This window comes from Larus michahellis, chromosome 8 (assembly GCF_964199755.1).
Source record: "Larus michahellis chromosome 8, bLarMic1.1, whole genome shotgun sequence".
Taxonomy (NCBI): Eukaryota; Metazoa; Chordata; class Aves; order Charadriiformes; family Laridae; genus Larus; species Larus michahellis.
This window is the reverse complement of record NC_133903.1, coordinates 13,890,233-13,897,746: the sequence shown is the minus strand read 5'-3', so window position 1 is coordinate 13,897,746 and position 7,514 is coordinate 13,890,233. Positions and strand designations below refer to the sequence as shown.

The following is a 7,514-nucleotide window of genomic DNA, read 5'->3' as shown; positions in this document are numbered from 1 at the left end:
AGGGGCCTTTTGTTGGCCTTTTGCTAGACAAGTCTTAGGTTTTGAAGAAGACCAAGACCTTGAATGAGACCTAGAATTCTGTGAGATGAGAGTCAAAGCAGGATTCGACGTAGGGTGGGGGACCCGCACTGCAGGTGGCGTCTCAGGAGAGCGGAGCAGAGGGACAGAATGTCCCCCTGGCCACGCTGGCTACACTGCTTTTGATGCAGCCCGGGATGCAGTTGGATTTCTGGGCTGCGAGCGCGCACTGCCGGCTCACGTTGAGCTTCTCATCCACCAACACCCCAAGTCGTTCTCAGGGTGCTCTCCATCCATTCTCCGCCGAGCCCGTATTTGTGCACGGCACTGCCCGGGGATGCCGTAGGACCCGGCGCTCCCTCCCTGTCGCGGCCCCTCCGGCGCCCTCCGCTCGCCCGGCGGGGACGGACTGGGGGTGCTGCCCCGCCCCGCCGGGGGCGAGCCCGAGCCGCGCGTCCCCATTGGCGGCGCCGGGTGCGGGGCTGCGGGCGGCGGCGCGGATTGGCTGCGGGCGGTGGGGCGGGTTGGCTGCGGGGCCGCGCGGGCAGCGAGCGCGGGGTCCCGCGGCGCCCGGCCCAGCCACGCCCGGCGCCAGGGAGCGCGGCGGCCGGAAGAGACGCAGCCCCGCACCTCCCGGTGAGCGGCCGAACGCGCGGCGTCGGCGGACGGGGCGCCGGCAGCTCGGGGCGGGGGCGCCTGCGTGAGCCCCCCCTGGCGGGGTCTCGCTCCTGCCCGGCGAGCGGGACTCCCCGGCTGGGCTAGGATACCGCAGGCTTCCGGGCCCGGCGGCACCCCTCTCTCGCCGCCTCCATCCCCGCAGGCGGCAGTGCCCCTCCTGGCCGGGGATGCGGGGCAGCCGCGCGTCGCCCTGCCGCTCGGCGGGGAAGAAGAGCAGGCTGCCCCCGCCCGCCCCCTCTCTGATGCCCTTCCGGCTGCCAGGCGCCCCTCCATCGCGGTCCCCACGCCGAGGGCACCCCCGCAGCCGGTGGGGTGGCACAGGGGCTTCTCGGGGGACCGGCCGCGGCCCCTCGCCGGGCCAATGCGTTGGTGCGGGATGAATGGTGGGGGTGCGTGTGCCGCAGGGGGGGTGTTGGTGTCCTGGCTGCTTTCGGGGACGTTGGCATCCTCCGAGAGCCCTCTTGGGTTTTTTTTTGTCAGAGCTGAGTGTGGTTCTGGACTCCCCGGGTGCCCGGCAGGGCGCAGGCGGCAGCCATTCCCGAGGGATTCGGGGGAGCTATGCTGAACAAGAGGGTTCGTTGTTACCCGCGAGTTTCGTCGCATCAGGAGGCGGCGGGGAAGGCTGTGTGCCCCCGCAGCCTCCGCAGGGCTCGGGTCCGACAGACCCGCGGAAGGGAGAGGGGGAAGGAAGGGGATGCGAAGGCGCAAAACCCGTGAGAAAATACATGTGTGCCGTGGGGAGAACACGACTGGCCCTGCGGATAGCTCTCCCCTTCTTAATGTGTTGCATCCAGCTGAGTGGAAATCTTCAGTAATGATGTTTATGGAGGCCTGCTGCTGCACTTTCAGCTGAGATTCATCAGTTCTTTTCAGTTTCCTGTTCTCCAGCTAATGCCTGTGATGCAAAACCTGAGCCACTACCTCAGACTTTACCTCCCTGTCTTCACTTCCCTTACCTTCATTTGTACTTTAAAGTAGCGTGTGGCTGTATAGCCAGAGCTTTGACTCTGTCTAGCTTAGATTTGCCTCTATGATTCTCTGTTTATAAAATGGAGTAAAGGGAACGGTATGTAAAGAAACTGAACCATTGTGGGAGATTTCCAAGTAGTTTTGTAATCAGTAATGAACGTTCAGGCTTATAAAAATTGGATTTTGCCCTGCCGTTCAAAGGCATGGCTCATGGATGTGGGCTCTTGAAAGAGTCTTGGCTCCTATAATTTGAGGCAAGGAATTCAGTAAAGAATGAAAGCCAACTGGTATAAAAGGAGGATACTAGTAGGGTTACCTACTGTAAGCTTTTCTGGAAGCTCTACACTAGGGAAATTGCCTGTTAAATCTTATTACAGTCTGGTGATTGTATTATAAATTGAATTGAGGACACTTTTTGCAGCTTTTGTTGCATTTATTTTTTTTTACTTCTTGGTCTTTCTGTCTACTTGAGTAGTGTGAGTGTTGGGCAAATTGTGTCTGTGGTCAGTTTGTCTTCTCTGACTGAGTTACATATGCAGGCTTGGAGGTCAGTGATTCAAAAGCTGAATCGTAGCTCATGGTACTAAAGCACAGCATCTGCAAAGAAGGATAATGTCTGGATGTCATAGTGTTTCTCATCCTTAGTGTTTAAAGCCCTTCACAAATGAGAGAAACATCACTGGACTGACCGTACAGATGGGGAAACTGAGATGGATACAGGGAAAGAAAGCTGTTGTTGCGAGTCACCTGCTGGGCAGCCTTTCGGACTTGGGTTCAGTGTTCAGGTCTTCTGCGTCTGCAGTCGGCCACTGCTCTGCCATTACACTGTGTTGTACCTCTTGGACAATCTGGAGTGCAAAAGACCGTGATGCAGACATCCCTAGATAACGGAGACCTGAGTCCATAAGGAGACAAGCCAACCACTTTTTTTCCATGGGGGAACAAAAAATGCAACAGAACTGGTTTCTCCAAAGCCCACCCCTTTAGTCTTCTGGGGAATAACAGGCTTAGAGGCATATTGCACTGTGAGGTGTCTTGTGCATTCAAATACAAAGTAAATGAAATAAGTGGATAAAATTGGATATTTATGCCCAGGAGGCAATAAGCAAGCACAGCATGCAAACAAACACCAGACATATCAGTAGGAGTCCTTCTGGCAGCTGTGCTGTCATTAGAAAAGGAAAATGTCCTGATCTGGGTTCTTTCAGAAGCAGAGAGGGATTAAGATGCACACAAGCCATGGTATATACATCCAAACCAGTTCTTGCTGTGCCTGCCAGCATCTTAGAGTTTTTCAGGTGGTTCCCCTTGCCCTGACTAGTTTGTATGGTGCTTAGCAGTGAAGCTTCAGAACAATTTGTACAATGCCTTGTATGCCCCACAGCTGATTCATCAGCACTGACACACACTTTTACTATTGCTTAACTTCATGCCTCCAGTGATTATAACGTTAAGGTTGGCAGAATTAGAAAGATGTGATCGAAGAAAAATTGGATCTGCTTCTTGGCTTCTGAGCCCCGTTTTATGCCTTTTTGTATTGAGAGTCCATTACAGAAGTACTTTTTAAAACTTTTAGCTGTTTCCAGTATAAATTAAGATTCACTTCCTTTTGTATCCAAATGGAAACAGCTTGTGGAAATGTCTCAGAAAAAAGGTCTATTTAGTGGCAGTACATATATGTACTCTATGGAGTGTATAGCATTCATCGTTGGTTGTTTTGGTGAATTGGGTTGAATTGCTGGGTTTTTCTGATGAATCTCCTTTACTCTTGGCTTTGTCTTTGCCAGAGGGAGAAGAAGGGAATGTGTCTTGATGGGGTAATTCTTAGATTTCATGTAAGACATTTCTCCTCTTTATTGTTTTTAAAGACAATTTTAATCCTTCTTGTATGTTGCAAATTGTCAATCTGTGTGCACCATTTTCGTTCAAGCGGGCTTTTCCAGCACTGCCTACTCTTCTTTTACAGTTTCTTACAAGCTCTTAAGAGTTTGTCAGGCATAATGGTAAGTCTGAATCAAATAGTGAGGTATCTTACAGCATTTGAAAGAGTAACAGAAAAGAGATGGATTCCATCAGAAGGAAAGCAGCTAGTTTTGACTTGTAGGAAGCTGTGGAAGTATAGGTAAGTAATGCAAAAATGACACATGAGGAGCACTGCAGCTTAAAGACCATCAATACACTACACAGATAATTATCAATGTGGGCCTGTCACCTATAGAAGGATGGATATGCTTTAAAAATTATGTAACAGATTTCTTTCAGGAGGCTGAAAACACCCTATTCCTGTTCCAGACTGATCTTCTTTCAAATTCCTTTTCTTTATGAACAGAAGAGGTTGCCGTAGGGGTCAGAGCTGCTACCAGCTTAAAGTAGATAATTCTACCAGCCACTGCTCTGTGGCTTGAAAGCCATACATCTCTGCCTTCTCTTTGTTTCTGATTTTTTTTAATCTATTTTATCAGATCACAGCCCTGTTTCCTGAAATGACGGCTATGGGCCAGGAAAACAGTGATATTTTCTTAGCCATATGGTGTTTGTGCAAAAATAACAGTGTGCTGGGGGTTTTCCAAAGCATGCAAAGTGTATAAAACAGAGAATATTGTCCTAAACTGTTTCTGTGGCTTTCAGACTCTTCTCTGATCTGTGGGAGTAGGGTTCTGTACTGTGTCCTTGTGTTAGATCGTTTGCCTTTCCTTTTGCAAAATATTTTACTGTTCATTTCCCATCTCTTAGTTAGCCAGATAGTAGAAATTCAGTTGAAGAATCAGGTAGAAACCTTGGTTATGTATTGCAGTCTTGGTTATATGGAAGAAGAAGGTTGTCTCTCTTGCTGTCCAATGGAGGTACTTCTATTTGCAGCAGAGAGAACATTTTCAAAGAGTATGATTTTCTTTTGAAAAGAAATCCCATTTTTTGCAGCATGAAGTGCGTGTTCTTCCGTCCGAGTTTATGGATTTGGAGTATTTTTTGCGTTTTGTGCATGGCAGCCTCTACAGTCGTAAATTCTGTTGAGGAAATGAACACGTGTTCTAGCTTGGGCTGGATAGTCGTTTAATTATTTTAGTGCACCAGCTAGCAGCTGATCTCACTAGCTGCCTTTGTGAAGCTATACTGCAGTCGCTTCTGAAGGTGTACTTCTGAAAGCTTGACACCTGCAGTGTCAAGGACACAGGTCTGCTCTAGTGATGAGGTCTGCCCTTACAGTTTTTGAAAAAATGATAAAGCTGCACTGTGCTGGTTGATGTGAGAAAGCACTAAAACCACTCAACTAAAAGTAGTGCCTTCAGTAAGCGAACCCTGCCAGCTTGAAGAAAAGGGCCGGGAATGTGAACTTAGTTATTCAGACTTAAGTGATTCCCCTTTATATTGTCTACTGCAATTACTTTAGTGAATCTCTCTCAGTTTTAATGCAGGAAAAAAAGCATTTGTGTAGATGAGTGCTTATATTGTACTGTATCAAGCTCTTATTTTGGCCTCCAGCTGAAAGGCAGTGTACTAGATAACTCTTTCTGTGGCAACATATAAGGTACTTTGAAGGCAATAAAGCTTCAGACTTGGTGAATTTCCCATTTAGATTTTATGATTTCACTGAAATACAACTCAGAATTGGCAGGGAGCGGAGGTCTCTAAGAAGAGTTTATCTTCTTGTGACTCTTGTGAAACTCAGTAGTTTAAAAATTAAAATCTAATTCAGATGGTGTTTCTGGGGGCAGTTTAGAGTAATGCAGCTTGCTGAAGATTTCATGTAAAAAGTCAGTATGCCTCAAGTACACTCCAGGTGACAGGATGAAGTGCGAAACTGCTCTTTTAGCTGTACTGCTGTAATTCTGAGAGTAAAACTACTTCTAAACCTGTCTCGAGTTTTCCTTATCTCAAACACTTTAAAACATACCTTCTTCTGGATGAAATTTTCCTTGCCATCCCCAAGCAAAATTCAGTTTTAATTCTACAAGTGAAAATACATTGCTTTGCAACCGTTGTACCCATATATAATTCTATTTTACATAGCAATGCACTCAGAATGCCTGGAGTTTGAAACCTGGCATAACTCAAGTACTTTTTTTTTTTTTTTCTTTAATACGTTCTTAGCTAGGTCTGGGGCAGGAAATTGGCTGGAGAACAGCAAAGAGACCAAGTGATCACTCTTTGAGCAATTCTTACCTGGCACCTGCTAAAATACAGTAGTAGAATCCAATTTAGCCCGTCTGAGCAGGGGCGAGCAGTCTTTTTTGTGGTGGGCCCAAAACTGGACACAGTACTCGAGGTAGGGCCTCACCAGTGCCAAGCACAGCTGTTCCTTAGCCATGGAAGGAGACATCTGATGTGGAAGAAACCTGTGCATGCTTGCTTTGGTTTGTAGCACGTTCCTATTTTATACTGACTCCCTTACAATACTTTTCACTGCGTCAGCCAAGAGGTTCGGATTCAGGTTCCCGTGTCAAACTGACACTCGTTCCCTGCTGACAGCGCTTTCACAGCTGTATCAGCCATGTTGGTGAGGATGGATCCTGGTGTCAGGATCAGTGCGGCTGTCTCCCATTTCCTTTCACCTCTTTGGCCATCTGCATGTGAAGGGCACCAGATTTTTCTTTCCTGAAGCCTTTTAGCTTGCCCCCCTTGACATATTCTCCATTTCTACTGCCTTCCCACATAGCCTTCCAACCCTTGCGTTTACTGTCTCAGATCTGTTCTAAGGACTCTTAGCCCTACCTTTCAGCTCTAAAACTAGATGCTTTTGACTAGAAGGCCATTATAGCTCTGTAGGAGGTATAGCAGATCATATGCTAGCCTCTTGGATAAAAGACCTGCTCACGTGGAAAGTGATGCTGGAAGGTGGACAGGGTAAATGGAAAGAGAAAGCGAGGAGAGGGGCTGTTTTGCCAGCAATCTGAGCAGGCATCTCAGTGCACAGGTTATTTGTGGGTCGGTTTGGTGGCTAGAAAGCACTGTGATAGATTTAGGGTGTGGAAGAGTGTTACCAAAGAATGTGGATTTCCAGCACAAGTTTTTCTTTCTAGTTTGTTGGGAAGGTGGGTGTTTTGAGGGCTTTTATTTTTTCCTCCCCTTGTAACCTTGGTTTCGTCACTGGTTTCTCACAGACCAAAACCGTGGGTGTTGGGAAGAGACATAACTTAATGATGATGTTTTCATGATGTCCTATTTTTGATGTTTGGCTCAATTTTAAAGTATCCAGCTTCCATCTATAAGCCTTGTACCAGGCAAAGCACAAGGCAGCAAGCTGTTCATGGAAATCGGTACCCTAGTGCTGGATGATTTCATGCTAGCTGTCCTGCCTGTAATCTTGGTATTAAATCACCCCTTCCTCTTCCTCCTTCCTACCCAACAAATGAACAACCAAACCTACAGACTTTTTCACAAGAGATGTCACCTCTTGCCCTCCAGCATTTTTCCTTTCTGAATGAAGCAAAGCAAGAATATAGGCTTGCAGAAGCCACTGAGGAAAACAGGAAAAAAAAAAGTAATTTTCAGGGAAAGGAAAGAATAATAACCCTCATTTGTATTTGTATAGCATCGTGCTCAATCTTGATTGAAGACTTTGAACATCGCAACAGCATGCCAATTTTGGCTGCTTCTTTTAGCAAAGGATAGAGTGTGCGGAGGTTCTTGGCAGCATCCCTTGACAGTAAACACAACTGAAATAAAATCATGTGTTTTAAATTGGTCTGGAAATAATACAAAAATGTGAATAAATAGTGTAAATAACATAAAAATTAAGTATTTTAAATAAGTTTGGAGTAACTTATTAGCAGTCATATTTTTTATTTGTGTTATGTTTCCTCTAAATCTGTCTGTCAGCCTTTCTTCACGTGAGATGCCAAATAGTGGGA

General features: G+C 46.8%; 1 protein-coding gene across 2 annotated transcripts in view; it reads left to right on the top strand.

The window, feature by feature from the left end:
- ABAT (4-aminobutyrate aminotransferase) overlaps nt 1-7,514 on the top strand; it is a 59,266-nt gene that overhangs the window by 1,333 nt on the left and 50,419 nt on the right. Inside the window, exon 1 of one of the 2 annotated variants that reach the window (XM_074598894.1) lies at nt 524-654. The exons of the other annotated variant lie outside the window; for it this stretch is intronic. The gene's annotated coding sequence lies outside the window, so the exon portion shown is untranslated. Of the gene's footprint in view, nt 1-523; nt 655-7,514 lie in introns of those variants that run through there. 2 annotated transcript variants of the gene reach the window in all.